Genomic DNA, 22,042 nt, shown 5'->3' with positions numbered 1-22,042 from the left:
GGAAGAGAAGACATAACTACGGACCTCACAGATATAAAGGAGGTAATAACAGGATACTATGAACAACTTTACGCTAATAAATACAACAATTTAGATGAAATGGACGGGTTCCTGGAAAGACATGAACAGCCAACTTTGACTCAAGAAGAAATAGATGACCTCAACAAACCAATCACAAGTAAAGAAATTGAATTAGTCCTTCAAAAGCTTCCTAAAAAGAAAAGTCCAGGACCAGACGGCTTCACATGTGAATTCTATCTAACATTCCAGAAAGAATTAGTACCAACTCTCCTCAAACTCTTCAAAAAAATCAAAGTGGAGGGAAAACTACCTAATTCATTTTATGAAGCCAACATCACCCTCATACCAAAACCGGGCAAAGATATTACAAAAAAAGAAAACTACAGACCAATCTCTCTAATGAATATAGATGCAAAAATCCTAAATAAAATTCTAACAAATCGTATCCAACAACACATTAAAAGAATTATACATCACGACCAAGTAAGATTCATCCCAGGTATGCAAGGAGGGTTCAACATAAGAAAATCAATTAATGTAATACACCATATCAACAAATCCAAGCAGAAAAATCACATGATCATCTCAATTGATGCAGAGAAGGCATTTGACAAGATTCAACATCCTTTCCTGTTGAAAACACTTCAAAAGATAGGAATACAAGGAAACTTCCTTAAAACGATAGAGGGAATACACGAAAAACCCACAGCTAATATCATCCTCAATGGGGAAAAATTGAAAACTTTCCCCCTAAGATCAGGAACAAGACAAGGATGTCCACTATCACCACTATTATTCAACATTGTGTTGGAGGTTCTAGCCAGAGTAATTAGACAAGAAAAAAATACAAGGCATCAAAATTGGAAAGGAAGAAGTAAAACTATCACTGTTTGCAGAAGATATGATACTACATGTCGAAAACCCGGAAAAATCCACAACAAAACTACTAGAGCTAATAAATGAGTAGAGCAGAGTAGCAGGTTACAAGATCAACATTCAAAAATCTGTAGCATTTCTATACACTAGTAATGAACAAACTGAGGGGGAAATCAAGAAACGAATCCCGTTTACAATTGCAACTAAAAGAATAAAATACTTAGTAATAAATTTAAGTAAAGAGATAAAAAACCTATATAAAGAAAACTACAAAAAACTGTTAAAAGAAATCACAGAAGACCTAAATAGATGGAAGGGCATACCGTGTTCATGGATTGGAAGACTAAATATAGTTAAGATGTCAATCCTACCTAAATTGATTTACAGATTCAATGCAATACCAATCAAAATCCCAACAACTTATTTTTCAGAAATAGAAAAACCAATAAGCAAATTCATCTGGAAGGGCAGGGTGCCCCGAATTGCTAAAAACATCTTGAGGAAAAAAAACGAAGCTGGAGGTCTCGCGCTGCCTGACTTTAAGGCATATTATGAAGCCACAGTGGTCAAAACAGCATGGTATTGGAATAAAGATAGATACATTGACCAATGGAATCGAATAGAGTGCTCAGATATAGACCCTCTCATCTATGGACATTTGATCTTTGATAAGGCAGTCAAGCCAACTCACCTGGGACAGAACAGTCTCTTCAATAAATGGTGCCTAGAGAACTGGATATCCATATGCAAAAGAATGAAAGAAGACCCATATCTCACACCCTATACAAAGTTTAACTCAAAATGGATCAAAGATCTAAACATTAGGTCTAAGACCATAAAACAGTTAGAGGAAAATGTAGGGAGATATCTTTTGAAACTTACAATTGGAGGTGGTTTTATGGACCTTAAACCTAAAGCAAGAGAACTGAAGAAGGAAATAAATAAATGGGAGCTCCTCAAAATTAAACACTTTTGTGCATCAAAGAACTTCATCAAGAAAGTAGAAAGACAGCCTACACAATGGGAGACAATATTTGGAAACGACATATCAGATAAAGGTCTAGTATCCAGAATTTATAAAGAGATTGCTCATCTCAACAACAAAAAGACAGCCAACCCAATACAAAATGGGAAAAAGACTTGAACAGACACCTCTCAGAAGAGGAAATACAAATGGCCAAAAGGCACATGAAGAGATGCTCAATGTCCCTGGCCATTAGAGAAATGCAAATCAAAACCACAATGAGATATCATCTCACACCAACCAGAATGACCATTATCAACAAAACAGAAAATGACAAGTGCTGGAGAGGATGCGGAGAAAGAGGCACACTTATCCACTCTTGGTGGGAATGTCAAATGGTGCAACCACTGTGGAAGGCAGTTTGGCGGTTCCTCAAAAAGCTGAATATAGAATTGCCATACGACCCAGCAATACCATTGCTGGGTATCTACTCAAAGGACTTAAGGGCAAAGACACAAACGGACATTTACACACCAATGTTTATAGTAGCATTATTTACAATTGCAAAGGGATGGAAACAGCCAAAATGTCCATCAACAGAAGAGTGGCTAAACAAACTGTGGTATATACATACGATGGAATATTATGCAGCTTTAAGACAGGATAAACTTATGAAGCATGTAATAACATGGATGGACCTAGAGAACATTATGCTGAGTGAGTCTAGCCAAAAACTAAAGGACAAATACTGTATGGTCCCACTGATGTGAACCGACATTCGAGAATAAACTTGGAATATGTCATTGGTAACAGAGTCCAGCAGGAGTTAGAAACAGGGTAAGATAATGGGTAATTGGAGCTGAATGGATACAGACTGTGCAACAGGACTAGATACAAAAACTCAAAAATGGACAGCACAGTAATACCTGATTGTAAAGTAATCATGTTAAAACACTGAATGAAGCTGCATCAGAGCTATAGGTTTTTTTTTTTTTACTGTTATTATTACTTTTATTTTTTTCTCTATATTAACATTCTATATCTTTGTCTGTTATATTGCTAGTTCTTCTAAACCGATGCAAATGTACTAAGAAACGATGATCATGCATCTATGTGATGATGTTAAGAATTACTGATTGCATATGTAGAATGGTATGATTTCTAAATGTTGGGTTAATTTCTTTTTTTCCGTTAATTAATAAAAAAAAAACAAGAAACATTAAAAAAAAATTTTAGCAGCCTTTACTGCAGAAATGGAAAGACTAAGGTTCAAATCATGGAACCACAAGAGGCCTCAAATAGTCAAATCAATTTTGAAAAAGGAGAACATACTTTGAGGACACACAGTTCCTGATTTCAAACTGTACTACAAAGTTACAGCAATTGAAACAATATGGAACTGGTATAAAGATGGATTAATAAGCCAATCGAATGGAATTGAAAGTCCATAAATAAATTCATTCATCTAGGCAAAAGGTTTTTTGACAAAAGTACTACCTATGTGTAGTGGGAAAATTGTAGTTTCTTCAGTAAATGGCTCTCTGTGACTGAATAACCATATGCAAAAGGTAGAAATCAGACTCACACCAAACGCTATGTAAAAATAAATTCTAAATTGACATGGAACTAAATATAAGAGCTACAACTATGAAACTTTCAAAGGTAACATCAAAGTAAATCTTCATGACCTGGGATTCAGCCATGGAGTCTTAGATATGACCCCAAAAGCTTGACCAACAGAAGAAATAAATATGTTTGACTTCATCAAAGTTAAAAAAATATTTGTGCATCAGAGGAAATTATCAAGAAAGTGAAAAGACAATACACTGAATGAAAGAATATTGTTGCAAATCATATATCAGATAATGGTTTACTCTCTAGAATGAAGAACTTTTACAACGCAACAACAAAAGGATAAACAACTCAATTTAAAAAAATTAACAAAGAGGTTATAAGTAGATATTTCCCAAAAGAAAATATAGATGACCAATATGCTTATGAAAAGATGCTCAACATTATTAAACTTTAAGGAAATGCAAATCGCAACCACAGTGAGATATCACTTCACAACAATAAGGATGGCTATTATGTTAAAAACGTAGAAAATAAAAGTGAAGAGAGGATGTGGAGAAAGTTGGAACACTAATTTTTATTGACGGGGATGTAAAACGATGCAGTTGCTATGGAAAGCTATATTGCACTTCCTCAAAAAGTTATATGTCATATATATATGACCTTGCAGTTCCATTTCTAGGCGTATACCCAGATTAAGTGAAAATATGGCCTATAAAAGATACTTGTATGCCAGTGTTTAGAGCAGTATTATTCATAATAGCCAAAAGGTAGAAACATCCCAAGTGTTCATCAACTGATGAATGGACAAATAAAATGTGGTACAAACTCACAATGGGTTCTTATTCAGCCATAAGAATGATATTATGAGATATGCTACAACATTGAAGAAGCATGAAAACAGTATGTTGAGTGAAAAAAGGGAGGCACATAAGGGCAGATAGTGTACATCACTTTAAAAAGAGGAAAAGAAATAGAAAATTTGCAGTGATAGGTTGCCAGAGGATGGGAAAGGAGCACTGGTGTGTGCACTGGGGAGTGGAGAGGTGGGTAAGACTATAAGTGTGATAACTAGGTTCTCAGCTCAAAATCTAACCAGGCTGAAATCAGTGGTGGCCAAAGATTAGGCCTCTTCTAAAGTTTAGGGTCCTCTTCCAAGCCCATTTCTCACTTATGGAATTCATTTCCCTGAAGCTGTGGAATGCCTGACAGCTTCTGTCTTCAAGACCAGCAGTAGACAGAGCCTCTGTCTTTTAGATCCTCTTTTAATTTTCATACCTGATTAAGTTAGATGTAATAGACTCTTATTTGATTATCTCAGAACCAACTGTTTTGGGACCTTGGTTTCATCTGCAAAATCTCTTCACTGTTGTCATATTCTATGAGCTAGTAAAAATTTACAGGTTCCACCTCAATCAATCGAAAGGGATTATATGAGGATGTGACTCATTTGGGGTTACCCTAGAGTGTGTCGGCCACACAACACAGATAATCAAACATAGCAACTAAGTCAAAAGTTTAAAATGTTTTTTCATATTATTTAATTACATTTAAAAATAAATGGTATTTAAATAGTAACAATGCAGCATTTATAAAATAAGTAGAAGTAAAATGTATGACAATAAGAGCAAAAACCAGGAAAGAACTACAAATAAACTCTTTAGAGTTTTCTCATATTAAATTAAACGTGAAATTATGTAATATCACTTAAAGAAAAGTGTATAACACGAACCCTAAAGGACACATTAAAACAACAAACGAAGCATTGATAAAAGTCAATAAAAGAGCTAAAAGGAATCTCAAAAGTTATTAAATCCAATTGAAATCATCAAAAGTGGAAAAGGGAAACAAAGTAGAAACTGGACACATAGAAAAAGCAGTAAAATTGTATATTCAAACCAGACCATATAAGTAATATCTTAAAATGTAAGTGGTCTAAACACCATTATTATAAGACAGAGATTAGAGAATTGGATAAAATTAAGACCCACCAATATAAGTGCCTTTAGGAAACTCAAATATGTAGACAAAATAAGATAAAATTAAAAGAATGATGAATGAAAATAACCCAAATAAAGCCAGAGAAGCTATATTACTAAGAAAAAGACGACTTTTTTTTTTTTTTTTTGCATGGGCAGGCACCGGGAATCACACCTGGGTCTTTGGCATGGCAGGTGAGAACTCTGTCACTGAGCCACAGTCACACTGCCCAAAAAAGTAGATTTTAAAGTTAAAACTATTACCAGAGAAAAATCCATGTTCATAGCTACAAAAAGGCTGATCCATCAAGAGGACAAAAGACCCTAAATAGTTATGCACCTAATAGAACTTAAAAATTACATGTAGCAATAAATGATAAAAATGAAAGATATATTAATAAAATTATAACCATAATCAGAGATTTCAATACCACTTTCTCAATAACAGATAGAGAAAGCACAGAAAATCAGTAAACAAATAATAGAAGAACAATATTCTTATAAAATTGATTTATAAGCCCTAAAGCAAATGACAAGACATATATTGTTTTTATTACAAACAGAGCATTTACCAACATAGAAGATATTCTGAGCCATAGAGCAAGGCTTAATGAATTTTTAGAAATTTAGGTCATACAAAGTATATTCTCTGGAATGAAATTAAATATCAATAATACAAAGATATTTGGAAACTACCTAACACATTTGTAAATACCACACAAATCAAAGAAGAAAGTCAAAGGGATATTAAACATATTTTGAACTTAGTGAACAAAATATATATATTCATTGGCATGCCAATAAAGGAGTATTTAGAGGAAGATTTATAGTGCTGATTTCATATATTAGAAAAGAAGAAAGCCTTAATAAATGGCTTTAGCATAAATTTTAAGACACAAAAAAAAGAGCATATTAAATCCAAAATAAATAGTATAAAGGTAATAATAAAGATTGGAGTAAAATGAATAAAATAAAGAGAGGAAAACAGTAGGCAAAATTAACAAAACCAAATGTCATTTCTTTAAGAAGACCAATAAATCGATAAACCCACAAGGATAAAAGGAAAGATAAAATATATCGATAAAAAAATTGTTGTCATTGAGAATAATACAATATTATAAAAATTTAGACCTTTATGGCAATGAATTTTACAACTTAGATGAAATGGTAATATTCTTGAAATATAGAAAATAACAAAGCTCAATTAAGAAAAAAATGAGTAACATAGATAACCCTATATCTATTAAAAACATTGAATTTATTGTTAGGAATTTTTTCAGGAAGAAAAACTCAGGCTCAGATGGTTTCAATGGTAAATTCATCCAATCATTTAAAGAAGAGATGTTAATTCCATACAAAAAGTAAAAGAGCTTTTGTAAGTGAAGAGGTTATACTTTCCAACTCATTTCATGAAAGCCTATATTATATTGACACCAAAAACAGAGAAAGATATTGTAAGAAGGGAAAACTACAAAGATCCCACATAACCATAGAAACACAAATCCTTGGCAGAATTTTAGCAAATGTTTTACAACAATATAGAAAAATAATAATGCATCAGGATAGGGTGAAGTCCATTCCAGTAATTCAAGGTTTAGCATTTAAAAATCTGTCAATCTATTACATAATATTAAAGAGTAAAAATAAATCATACAACTGTCTCGGCGAACGTAGGCAACAAACTTGACAAAATCCAATGTTTCCTAATAAAAACTGTCAACAAAATGGGAATAGAGGGGAATTTTTTCCAGTTTGGTAAAAGTCATTTTCAGAAAACTTAATGCAATTTGTCAAGAACTGTGATGGGGAAGATATTCCACTTTATGTGAAAGTAGCATTTGAAAACACCACAGTTTTATGGATGGTGGTAGAAACCCAGAGAATTCTGAACCAGAGATGAAGAATAGTATCTGTTCAGAGCAAAAGCAGTAGCAAGATGTATTTTCTTTGTACTGAGCAATTAACACTTCTGTATTTCAGCCTGTTGACATATTGAATTACATTAATGAATATCAAATGTAAAAGCAACTTTAAATTTCTAGGATAAACCTAATGATCAGTTTTACTTTATTAATATTGCTTGATTGCTTAAAATATTTTTAACTTATGCTCTTGATGAATAATGGTGAGTAGTTTCCTTCTGTTCTAATTTTTCTCTGTTCTTTGTTTTCTTAGCATAATTCTGGCCTCATAAAATGAGTTGGGAAATGCCTCCCTCCTTATCAATTTTCTCGAAAGAGTTGGTAGAATTGGTATTAGTTTTCCCTCAAATGCTTGATAGACTTGATCAAAGAAGCCACTTTTTGAGAAAATTCGTAACTACAGATTCAATTTCCTTCTTAGATATAGGGCTATTGGGGTTATCTGCTTTTTCTTTCAAGTTCTTTGGCAGTTTTTGTCTTTACGTTTCATCCATATTATCTAAATTGTCAAATATATTGGCATAAAATTGTTCATAGTGTTCTCTTACTATCCTTTGACTAGATTATAGGTATTTATCTGAAGCTAGACATTAGTTTTTTGTATTGTCTTCATTTTTTTTTTTTACTTATCAGTCTAAGGCTTACTTATTTATCAATTTTATTAATATTCTCCAAGAAATTATTTTGGTCTCATAGATAGTCTCTCTCTTTTTTTTTTTTCTTTCTTATATGTATGTGATGGTTTGATTCTGGTGTCAACTTGGCCAAGTGATGAGGTCCAGTCGTCTGGTCAGGCAAACACTGGTCTGACTTGCTGCAAGGATATTTTGTGGCTGGTTGATAAGCCAGAATGCTGGTGTATATCAGTCAGTTGATTGCATCTGTAGCTGATTACATCTGCAAAGAACTAAGGCATGCCTCCCACAAGGAGATAATCCAATCACTTAAAGGCTTTTAAGGAGGAACAGAGATTCACTGCTTCTTCACCCAGCAAGCCTTTTCTATGGAGTTCATCCAGACCATTCACTGGCATCACCAGCTTCACAGCCCATCCTGAGGATTTTGGACTCTTCCATTCCATGGTTGTGTGAGACACTTTTATAAATCTCATAACTACAGATCTCTCCTTTGGTTCTGCTTCTCTAGAGAACCCTGACTAACACGATGTATTTCATTGGTTGCTACAATCTTCTATTTGCATTATCTTTTTGCATCTCTTTTCCTTGCAGTTTCTTTGATTAGGTCAAGGTTATTGGTTTGAGACATTCTTCATTTGTAAAACAAGTATTATTATGATTGTCCCTCAAAATGTTGCTTTATTGGCAACCCACAAATTTTGATGTGTTGTGCTTTATTTTCATTTGATTCCAAATATTAACTTCTCTTTCATTTTATGTTTTTACACGGAGGTCAAGAGGAGTGTATTGTGGATTTTTCTATTTCTTCTTACAATTTCATTAGTCTTTACTTCAAGTATTTTGAAGCTTTGTTATTATATGCATAAATATTTAGGATTTCTATAATCTTCTGATGAACTGAACCTTTTATCATTCTGAAATGATGGCCTCTTCCTCATGTAATACTCCTTAGTCTGAAATCTACATTATCTTTTATTAATATAACCAATCATACTCTCTTTTGATTCATGTTGTCACAATATATCTTTTTTCCATAAGTAAAAAATCTTATTGAGTTCAAATAGATGTCAGCATCATAGAGTTAGGTATTGCTTTTAATTTTCTTTTCTAATCTGATAATCATTACTTTTCATTTGGGATGTCTAGACCATTTGCATCTAATATGATTATTTATATCATTACCCTTAAATCTATCATCTTTCTATATTTTATCCATTGTGTTCTCCGTTTTTGTTTCCTTTCATTCTCATTTTTTCGGAATAACTGAGTGTTTTTAATTCTATTTCATTTGCTTTTTTGGCATACTAGCTCTTTTTCTTTTGTATCTATTTAGTGGTTTCTTTCAGTTGTAGAGTATACATCTTCAATTAATTACCGCTACTTTTGCTGTTGAATGCGAGAAATTGTGTAAGTCGTGCCTTAGTTGCAGTTTATCAAGGCTTAATTTACTTCTCATTTATCCCGGTTCCCTGTGTGGAGTCATCCAATTATTCCAAATGAAACGCCATGTGTTTGCTAGTGCCTTTCCTCAGAGGCTCATTAATTTAACACCTTAAGTCTAAGGAATATGCCAAATGATTTGCAACAGCTTTTAATCTTATTTTTCAGCTTTTTTCATTTGAAGAATTCTGGTCTCCAAGGAGAAACCTGAAACTTTTAGAATTGTGTCATTGTACATTTTTCCATGACGAACTTGGCTGACACATGTCCTAGCTTCCTCAATAGCCCTGACTTTCCTTTTATTTCCACTACTGAACCATTGATTATCAAATCTGCTAGGTTTTATGACACTTAGTGTCACTTCTATTCCTGGATTCATAGCCTTTTATCCATGAGTCAAGTATTGGTAAATATCTGGGAGGGAAAAAGTGGCTGTAGAATACTAGCTGGCTTCTATGCCCCTTCTTTCTCTCTCGAGTCTTTGTCCCTCATGTTCTATTTGTCTAGGCATTTCTCCAAAGCCTTCAATCAGAACTTCTTTTGTTATTATTTTGTTCAGTTTTCACTTGTATATAAACTGACTTTCTGGTGTTTCTCAGCAGAAGTATTGTTCTTCTTCAAGTTATTCCATGAGAGCATAAGGTGGAAAATTGTGTAAATATATCTTATTTCCAGTAAGATATTTTTTCTTTTTATAGACTACTTCAAATTACTAAGTGAAAATGCAATTATAGTTCAATGTATAAAATTCGTATTATAATTTGACTTCCTACCACCAGTTAACACACAAATAAATAGCAAATTTGTTTCATTCTGAAAAACGAACTACTGAGAATAATACAAGCTCATATGTGCATGAGTTTGCATCTCTCTAAATATTCAGTGTTTACTCAAAACATTTTTACATGTATTCTACCATTGACACGTATTTCTTAGCAATTACTTCAAATGTTTAACTCTTGAACTCTGTTTTTTTTTATAACCATGCTTGTTTCCATCACCCCTTTCTTTCTTCTGACTTGTCTAAAAGAGACAGGTGCTTGAACTTCCTCAATTCCTGCTTCTCAAATATGTACATATCTAGGCTAAGTTTTAATGGTTACTGATTTCCCTTTAACTTTTCCATAGCCTTTTTCATTCAACAAGTCCATATTTAGGAATGTCTTTCCCTCTGTTGATTTTCATCCATGTTGTCTCTCAAGCCAGAAATCTAGTAGGATCTATTGTTAGATTTTCATTTTCTTCCTTACAACGACATACATGGGTTAGCATGTCTAAGAATAACAAAGTAAATTTAAGTTTCTCTAATGGCAAACATAACAAATGTTCACATCAACTGTTTTGAAAGTAAATTACAAAGAAAAAATGTAAAATGATTTTATCACCTAGAGTGAAAGACATACCATTGATCAATCTCCCGTTCAGTAAGTGTGACCTTACTGACCATCTAGTTTTGTGTTTGATTTATATCATTTAAGGTATAAGAAATGTTTAAATTCACATGATAATTTATTTAATTTCCTCCCTGGAATTGAATATTTAGGCACTTTCCATTTATTTTACTTTCTAAATGATGTTTTATTGGGCTTTTTTGTGCAAGATACTTTTATTTACAGTTATTTCTGTATTCCTGATTCCCAGAAATAAGATAACTGTCAATGAGCATAAACAATTTGAAGAATCTTCATACATATTACAAACTTATTTTCCAAAAGAGAAGTAATGATTTATGCAATCTCTAGCAGTGTCCATTTCCTCTACCCTGGATGATATTGACAGTTTTCATTTTAAACTAAGCAAAACACATTAAAAATAAAATCTATTTTACCTTGATCTATATGTTACATTAATTCAACTTCATAAAAGTTTCTCAATCAATCCACTCTTATTGGTTGCTAATGCACTTTAAGGATTGGCCCCTTAAACTTTGCCTATTGTATTGCATTTGCTACCTACATGATATTTCTGCCTTTGTTGTAATCATCATCCAATCTTTCATAAACATATTTTAAAAATATTATTTTCTAAAATTCTAATTTATTTCTAGAGCTTTCATATGATTAACTTATCTCTCAACAACTTTGTATACTCAAAGAATCCACATAAAACTAAGTCATGATATTGGATTTCAGAAGAGCCCTCACTTCATCCAAAATAAATATTCCTAGATTTGGAGTTGCTGTCAAGTGCTCCCTTTAGTTTATCAGACTTTTATTCTGTCACGCCAGCCTCATTTGTGTAACACCTCTCCTGTGCATGTCTATTCGCTCCTCCCACTTTGATTGTAAAGCTTGAGGAAGCAGATTATCTAATATGCTCACATATCCCTAATGCCAGGCTCAGTGCATGACACAGAAAACACACAATAATACATGCTCACTGTGGATGAAGTTTCCTTGTTGTCCCTTCACTGCCATTTCATTTTCATCCCTACAGATCTCCAAAACAAATACTAGTATATTATCAGTAAGTTACTGGCATGCAAATGGTTTCTTGGGCGTACCATGTTTGTCCTTTTTCTTTTCTTTGATTATGCCTGTATAGACTATTCCCTGTTTATGTAAGAAATCACTGTTTTCCATGAGCTCTTAAAATAAGAGCATCCTTGTTCTGTGAATAAAGTCGCCACCCCCAGAGAGATTTGGAAAGTCCCAAATCTATTGGCTCAATCAACCTCTTTGAGTACCTCTATTTTAGCAACTCTTTAGATTTTCCTTTCATACATGTCAGTTTCTTGCTCTTACTGAGATTTCCTTGAGGAAAAGGACTTTGTCGTATATATGTATGAATCAGTAGCCACTGTGACATTATTTGCTCCTTTAAAAAAAAGAACAAAAAATCAGCTTCTTCATGTGAAGCAGGAGTGAGGACTTATGAAATAAATGCCCTGACAGAGAAGGATATAATTCAGATGAATCATGAGGCCTCATTCATCTTTTTACCTGATGCATAGGTTGTTATACAGAGATTGTGTTTGTTCATTTCACAAGATTCAGGTGGGTGAGAAGAGCATGTGGCAGACTGTTTGTTCATGCTAATTTCTCTTGGAAAAATACTTCAGAGTAATATTGCTTGGTCTTATAGTACATGTATTTTCACAGAATAAGGAACTGCCAGTGTTGTTTCCAATATGGCTGCATCACTTTGGACTCCAACAAACAATATATGAAATTTTCACTTACTCTGACTTCTCATCAGCAGTTTGCATCACCAGATTTGGTTGTTATTGTTGTTTTTTATATTTTGTTATATAATTTATAACAAGAAACTCCAGTGTATGGGCAGTGGTATCTCATTATAGTTTTAAGTTTTATTTCCTTAATAACTAGGTATTGTGAGCATACCTTCATGTGCTTCTTTGGCATTTATTTATCTTCTTTGATGAAATATCTGCTCAGAACTTTTGTACACTTTTTAATAATTTTAATAGGAAATTGTATTATTTAACTATAAGAGCTCTTTATATTCTGCATATAAATCATTTTCCAGATATATGTTTGTAAATATGTTCAAATGCATAATAGTCAAAGGAGTATGTTAAATAAGTCATAAAGCTAAGGGATGAGTACATTCATTGCCAAAATGATGAAAATGGGATATAAGCCTAAAATTCAACAATAGATTGCTTCCAAAATATACAAGCTGAATAGAGATAGTTAAGAATTGGAATTATAACTTTTAGGTACTTCTGAAGCCTTACACCAAGATTTCTCATTGACTTATTTGGTCCAAGGATGAATATTTAAATTTAAATTGGAAAATGCCTATCCCTAAGAAAATTGTAAGTTGCCAGCACTAATACTATTCTAATGAATGAATGGTTGAATGAAAATCTCACAAATGCACCAACAGCAATATGTTCAAAATAGTGATTGCAGAAATACATATCATGATGATAGCTTATGAATAAGTAAAGTGAATGACAGCAGTAATATACTAAGGGATGGAAGAGAGAACTGGGGAATACTCAGTTACACCTGCACTATTCATGAGGTAGCATAGTGTTATTTGAAAGTGGATTTGGATTCATTGTAAATGTATATTGCAAAATCTACATTTGCTAAAACAATTTTAAATGAGTATGATTAGTATGCTAACTGAGAGAAAATGTAATCATATAAAATGTGCAATTGAAAACAAAATGCAGAAAATTGTGGAATAAATAAAGAAACAAAATGAGGACAATGAATTGAAAAGATGTAAAATACGGGAGATATTAATTCTCAATGTCTATAAACAGGTTAAATGTAAATGATCTAATTATACCAATTAAATAATAGAGATTATAAGAGTTGATTAAAAAGAACAAGTCAAGCCACTCTAATATATAATCACAAACAGATTGAAAAGGAATGAAGTGGAGAAAAATATACCATGCAATACTAAAGAAAGCTGGAGTAGATGAATTAATTTCAGAAGAAGCGTATTTTAGATTAGGGAAAATTATTAGGGATGAAAAAAGATGTATGCAATTTTAAAGGAGTCAGTTCTCCAAGAAGATATAACAATCTTTTATGTGTATATGCCTACCAAATGAAAATCAAAATTTATGAGACAAAGATAATAGAACTGCAGGGATAAATAGACAAATTCCTATGTTACTTGTAGGTTACAATACCTCTCTTAGTAATTGAACAGATCACATAGGCAAAAAATCAGCAAGGCTATAGTTGATCAGAATAGCACCCTTGAATTGTGTGTCTAATTGATTTTTTAGAATATTTCATCAACCAGCACACAATTCATATTCTTCTCAAGCTCACATGTGACATTCACCAAGATAGACCACATCCTGAGCTACTAATTCCACCTCAACAAATTAAAAATGGAAATGAAACAAAAGATGATCTCTCATCTCAATGGAATCATGTTTGTCAACAGAAGGAAAGCTAGAGGTTAAAACGTGGGAATGTATAATGCAGTGAATCTTATATGGGCAATGTCTGTGATTATATGTTCTAATATTAAAATGTTCTTTCATGAACTAGGACAAATGTATGACACTAGTATAAGGAGTTAATAATAGAGGGGTATATGGGAAAATGCACCTATTGCAAACTATGGATTATAGTTAACAGTAAAATTCTAATATTCTTTCATCAATAGTAACAGATGTACTTCACCAATACTATGGGTCAAATAATAGTGGGGGATAAGGTTATGGGAGGATTTCGGTTTTCTTTTCTCTTTTTTTCTTCTTTTCTGAAGTAATGAAAATGTTCTAAAATTGATCATTGTATACACAACTATGTGATGATATTGTGAGCCAGTGTTTGTATACTTCAGATAGCTTGTATGTTTTGTCACTATATCTCAGTAAAATGCTTTAAAAAAGATGAAAGATCTAAATAAATAATCTAAACTTTTACCTTAGGAAAATGGAAAATTAAGGTCAAAATAAATTTAAAGTAGGCCAAAGTAAAAAAATAACAAAAATTAGAGCAGAAATCAATGAGGTTGAAAAACTGAAATGTGATAAAAAAAAATAAACACAATCGAAAGCTTGTTATTTGAAAATATAATAAAATCAACACATCTAGAGCCAGGCTAATCAAAAAGAAAAAAAGTGAAATGAAAGAGGGACCATAAGTACTGACATTAAGTATGTTGAAAGAATAATAAAGAAGTATTATGAAAAAAAGTCCAAGTTTGCAGATTTGTAACTTGAACAAATTAGAATAATTCTTGAAAGGCACAGCCTACCAAAATCCACAAAAGAAGAAAAACATAATCTGAATAAACCTACATCTATTAAAGAAATTAATTGATAAAAATTCTCCAAAATAGCACCAGACACAGAATATTGCCTTGGTGAATTCTTACCAATATTTAAAGAAGAAATGACATTAACTCTTTATAAGCTCTTCCAGAAAAGCAGCAGAGAGAACACTTCCTAATTTGTTCTATGAGACCAGCATTGCCCAAATAACAAATCCAGACAAAGACATTGTAAGCAAGGAGACGCACAGAACAATATCTCCCATGAGCACAGATGAAAAATTGTTCAACAAATATTGGCATGCCAAATCCAACAATGCATATAAAGAATTCTATAGCACAATGAAGTTGCATTTATTCTAGGTTCAAAGGCTGGTTTAATATTCAAAAATCAATTAATGTAATCTATCACATCAACAGCTTAAAGAGGAAACATTAAGTGATCATATCAATAGATGCAGAAAAAGCATTTGATAAAATCCAACACCAATTTATACAGAAACTCTCAGAAGATTAGAAATAGAGGGAAACTTCTTCAAACTGATAAAAAATATATACCAAACATCTACAGCTGACATCATATTAACATTGATAAAATAGTTGCTTTCTCCATAAGATTAAGTAAGTATGAAAAAGATGTTCTCTTTCATCACTCTTATGCAATAAGAAAACAACAACAACAAAAAGGCTAAAAGCCACACAGATTTGGAAAAGAGGAACTAAGACGGTTTTTGTTCACAGATGATAGAAAACCCAAAAAAATTAACAAAGTAATCCCTTAGAATTAAGAAGTGTTTACAGGAAGACGTAGGGTACAAGGTTAATATACAAAGGTCAATTGTGCTCCCATATACAGTCAATTAATAATTGAAATTTAAAATTAAAAGAAAGCACCATGTAAATTAGCAACAAAAAAACTTAGGTATAAATGTAATAAAATATGTGCATGATCTATATGAGGGAAACTACAAAACTGATTTAAGTAATCCAAGGAGATCTAAAAATTGGAGAAATATTTCATGTTAATGGATAAGAGTACTCAATATTATTAAGAAGTTATTTCCTCTCAACTTAATCTTAGTTTCAAAACAATCCCAATCAAAATCCCAGTTATTTTGTGTATGTCAATAAACTGACTTTAAGGTTTATATAGAAAGACAATAGACTCAGGTAACACAATAATGAAGAACAAAGATGGAAGATTGACACAATCTGACTTCAAGACTTACTATAAAATTATAGTGATCAAGATAGTGTGGCATTAGAAAAGAATAGGTAAATATACAAATGTAACATAATTGAGAGCCCAAAAATAGACCTATACAAATATAGTCAATTGTCTTTGACAAAGGACCAAAAAAAAAAAAAATCCAATGGAGAAAGGACAATCTCTTCAGCAAATTTTGTTGAAATAACTGGACATGCACATGTGAAAAATAAAATCAAGACACAGACCTTACACCTTTCACAAAAGTTAACTCACAATGAATCATAAACCTAAATGCAAAACACAAACTAAAAAAATTCTAAAAAATGCATAGGAATTACCTAGGTGAACCTGAATTTGGTGACACAATTTCAAAGCATGATCCATGAAAACAAATGATAAATCATTACCTCATTAATATTTTTCAAAAATGTCTTCTCTGTGAAAGACATTGAAAATAAAATGAAAAGAAAATCCATACACTGGGAGAAAATATTTGCAAGACACATACCTGACAAATAATTTGTGTCCAAAATACAGAGAGACCTGTTAATATGGAATCATTAAGAAGCACATACTCTAACTTACAGAAAGACAAAATATTTGATGAGACCCCTAACTAAAGAAGACATACATATGATAATTAAGCATATGAAAGGATGCTGAACATCATATGTCATTAGGGAACTGCAAAATAAAACAACCATGACATACCACTACACACCTATTAGGATGGCTAAAATCTGATACACTGACAACACCAAATGCTGGTGGAGGTTTTAGTACATCAGGAACTCTTTCATTGCTGGTACAAGTGTAAAATATTAATAACCACTTGGAAGACAGTTTGGCAGTTTCTTACAAAACTAAACATAGGTTTAGCAATCACATCATCCTAAGTATTTACCAAAATATGTTGAAAACTGATATCTGCACAAAACCTGAAGTTTATGGCAGGTTTAATCATAATTTCCAATAATCAGAATCAACCAAGATGTCCTTTGAAAATGAATGGGTAAACAGATCTGGTAAATTCATACAATGGAATATTACACAGTGATAAAAATAAATGAATTATGAAGCCAAAAATGTCATGTAGAAACCACAAATGCCTACTGCTGAGTGAAAGGAGCCAGTCTGAAAAGTTACATACTCTATGATTCTAACTACATGGAATTCTGGTAAAGCAAAATTATGGAAATAGTAAAGAGAGTGGTTGCCAGGGGTTCATGGCAGGGAGGATGAATAGATGGAGCACAGGGTATTTTTAAAGGTTGAAAAACTGTCCTGTATGATATGGTAATGATGGCACATGGCGTAATACATCTGTAAAATCCCATGAAATTGAGCAACACAAAGTGAACTCTAATGTAAACTATGGAATTTAATAAAGGTAATGTATCAATACCTGTACATCAATTGTAACACTACCTAATGCAAGATGTTAATAATAAGGGAAATAGTACAGAAGGTGGGTTGTGACAATATGTAAGAACTCTGTACTTTCTGCACAAACACTTTTCTGTAAACCTAAAACTGCTTGAAATAAAGTTTTTATAAAGTAAATAAAAATTAACATTTTCACATTTAGACAACTGTACTTCTAACACTCTCTCAGGTTTCCTCCTTGTAGTGCAAATTACATTCGTATTCTCTTTTCCAGCCTATCCATTCCTGACCTATCAGTTGTCAGCTTAGAAATGATGTTCTCTATTTCAATTTACCATGAAACCCCCAGTATTGGGTAAGTGACATCCTATGTGGCCATATGGCATTCCTCATACTATGCTTGATTACCCTTTCTGTATTCCTGGTAGCCTTTGATTGCAAGGACCATGTCTGACTTGTTATTCTTGGAATACTACTTGATACATAGTAGGTTCCTGATATCATTTGTTGAATAAATTAATTAAAACAAAAATTTGAGAAAATGGGCATGGGCAAAAGTATGGGCAGGAAGATGATGATGTGTTTGAAATAGGGAGCAGTGGACAATCATTGTAATGGGTAGGTTGAAATGGGGTTCCTGAAAGCCAGGTCAATGTCTTAAGGATTTACTTGTAGGATACATTAGTCCATTGTGTGTTTCAGTACTGTAGTGATAATATATAGCTTAGAAGATGATAGAGTTGAGAGATAGTGGGTAATGATTTAAATACCAAAAAAATGCATATTTAAGTTAGGAATTTGGAACTGGAAAACAGAGGAATGACAGCAGCTCATGCATGCATATTTTGAAATAAGAAAAGTGTGGAGTGACTTGCTATATAGAGCATTATAGGAACACAGACTCCGGCACAAAAGAGATTCTCAACAAATGCCCACTTTGTTATTGCTTATACAACACGTAGAGTCCAGAAGAGCAGGGGAATAGGTCCATTAATAGCCACTTCCCTAGGGAGGCCTGCAGAGTTTGCAGATGGTGACTCCACATGCCCCACTTCTCATCAGATCTGAGGGATGCCTGTGCTGCTGAGAGATGAGTATCTATATAATCCAGGAAGAGGGAGCCATGTCACTGGGAAAAAGAATGTATCAAGCAGCTTTTGTGCATAATCCCCACCCTGGTAAGGAACTGGGCTTGTCTGTTCCCAGTTTTGGGTTCAAAATATTGCCAGAGCAAGTAAGCCAGCCTATTCCATTAGACTTAATGTCTCCCCTGATCATGCAATGGAAACATTGACATATCTGCACATAAATAAAAGGAGGGCGTAGACCAGGGCTGGGAGATAGCTGCTGAGGGTGTCTGATTTTACTAGCAGAAAGGCCTAAGTATGTGCAAATTAAATGCTGGAAATTAAGAGAAAGAAAAGAGATAAAATGATGAAGTATTTAAAATTAATTAGGAAAGCAAATATGGCTGAAAAAATTGGGGCTCAGATTTCAGGAGACCCAGACTGAATAAAGGCAAAAAAATGGGAAACCCAAAAGAGCACAAATGACCAAATAGACATTAACAGATGATCAACTCTGTTTAATATTATTATTGCCTCATTAATGGTAACAAGTGGTTAGAATCTGAATAAGGTGTTTTAAAAAGCTGTAACGTGATTCTGAAACTGGATGAATGCCATAACCAATGATGCAGTTAGTAAATTTGAAAGGATATCAGGTAAGAGATATGTTTCTCAAGAGATTTTCAAATTTTAAATGTCTTAATATTTTACAGACACCAAAATTTTACTTATATTATTGTTGAATTGTTACAAGCCCCTGAGAGAAATCTATTAATAAGAAATCAAAGACAGTGTAAAAGTTATCAACCTGTTTACATTTTGAAAAACAAATATGAATTGTTAAACTGTTCAAATGGTTCATTTATAGGGTTTGATATAAGTTAAAATTTATAGTTATAAGTACACACACACATTAATTTCAATAAGATAACCCAAAAAGTAATAGAAAATAAAAATAAGAATTTAGAGTAATGAACTGAAAGATAGTTTGACTCTATTCATCCTTTATAGGTTCATTTATACAGATTGATATGGCATAGCAGATATGCTTCTTCTGGTAATTTCATGAAGATTTCAGTATTATAAGAAGTTAACTCTAAACCATGAAAATGAATAAATAAGGATTGATAAAATAGTCAAACATTTGAAGACTTCACATGCAGTGTGGTAGTTAGATTCAGTTGTCAACTTGACCAGATGAAGGTGCCTAGTTCTGTTGCTGTGGACATGAGCCGATGGTACGTAAACCTCATCTGTTGCTCATTACATCTGCAGTCGGCTAAGAGGCCTGCCTGCTGTAATGAAAGATGTTTGAGTTCATTGACTGGTGCCTAAATGAGAGAGCTCAACATCGCACGCCCAAGCATCTCAGCATACCTCATCTCAGCAGCTCAGCCCAGGCCTTTGGAAATGCAGAAAGAAATCACCCCAGGGAAAAGTGTTGGAACCCAAAGGCCTGGAGAGAAGGCCAGCAGAGATCACCCTGTGCCTTCCCACGTAAGAAAGAACCTCAGTGGAAAGTTAGCTGCCTTTCCTCTGAAGAACTAACAAAATAAATCCCCTTTTATTAAAAGCCAATCCATCTCTGGTGTATTGCATTCCGGCAGCTAGCAATTAAGGGACAGAGTTGCAAAAATGTTTGCAACGGATCAAAAACTTGAGCAACTGAGGTTTAACCATGGGCTTCTGACTCTTCCTATGTATTATGAACTTTTTTTAGTTATGGTGATTGTGAACAATCGTCAACTTCTAAAATTCTCTAATTTTGATACATCCCAATATGAAAGGAATAATAAGGGCATTTCATTAAGTAAAAATCTCTCTTAGAGTACCAAGAACCTCTGTAACATAACTTCAAGGATGCCAAGGACTGAATCGTGGGTGAAAACAAAGATTCTCCCTCTCAACAGTCAATTTAATTTTGATATTGTATGTTGAATGAGAGATTAAATGAGGAAATATTACTAATTTATTAATACTTATTTATTAATGTTTCCCTGTATGCTTGATGTAGAAATTAGATAATGACTACATTTATAACACTTTCATCACAATCATATTTACATTAAGGGACAAAGTTATGTGTTGTGTACATTATGCCGTATATTAAAAACATAGTACATTCGAAAAAAATGTAAGCTCAAGATATGATCTTTTAAGCAATTTAATTTAGTAGGTAAAGCCAAGGAACACATGAGTTTTCTACAAACTTAATTGGAGCATGGTGCTTTATAAAAACATTGTCTTTGATCAGACAGATGTAAATTTGAATTCTAGCTTCCCAATTGTCTTATGTTTCTTTGAAAAGTTACTCATTTAACCTCTCTGAGCTTTGATTTGCTTATCTGTAATGTAATGAGACAGCATGTATAAAGTTACAATCTGTTTAAGTTTGCAAAATATGCTGGAATGCAATATACCAGAAACAGAATGGCTTTTAAAAAGGGAATTTGTTAAGTTGCAAGTTTGCAGTTCTAAGGCCATGAAAATATCCAAATTAAGACACCCAGAAAAAGATATCTTAACTCCAAAGAAAAGGGCCAATGACATTCAGTGTTTCTCTCTCAGCTGGGAAAGCGCATGGGGACATCTGCTAGCTTTCTCTCTCAGTTTTTTGTTCCATGAAGCTCTCAGAGTGACGTTTTCCTTCTTCATCTCCAAAGTTCTCTGGCTGTATGGGCTCTAAAGTTTTTTACAAAATGGTTCCCTCTTAAACGACTGCAGTAAGCAACCCCACTTTGAATGGGTGGAGACAAATCTCCATTGAAACCATCTTCTTGGAAACAATCAAAAAGATCCCACCCAGTAATATTGAATGAGGATTGAAGGACATGGTTTACTGGGGCACGCAATAGCTTCACACCAGCACAAAATCAATGTGTGCATTGTGTATAATAGAGAGCTAAAATATGGTATCCATGCATTGTTAATTGAATTGAGTACTAGAATAGCAAACCTTGAAACTTAAGTTAAAATTATTTTATGCAGAAGAATTATTTAGGATTCAATATAAAATTATTTTATATTGAAGAATTATTTCATCTTGAAAAAATATTTAGGATTCTTCCTGTTAGCTAAACAAGAGAGATTTCAGTGTGCTTACAGTAAGATGTGACAACAATGACTAATTAATGCACTACAGAAAATCTATTTTTTCTTGGAAAAGATTGGTGTTCTTATGTTTATAATTTGCAGTTTGTTATGGTTTTTCTAAATCTGATTAATTTTATTCCAATGTATAAAGTACCA

The sequence above is a fragment of the Tamandua tetradactyla genome, chromosome 4 (genome assembly GCF_023851605.1).
Source record: "Tamandua tetradactyla isolate mTamTet1 chromosome 4, mTamTet1.pri, whole genome shotgun sequence".
NCBI lineage: Eukaryota > Metazoa > Chordata > Mammalia > Pilosa > Myrmecophagidae > Tamandua > Tamandua tetradactyla.
This window is presented reverse-complemented; position numbering follows the sequence as displayed.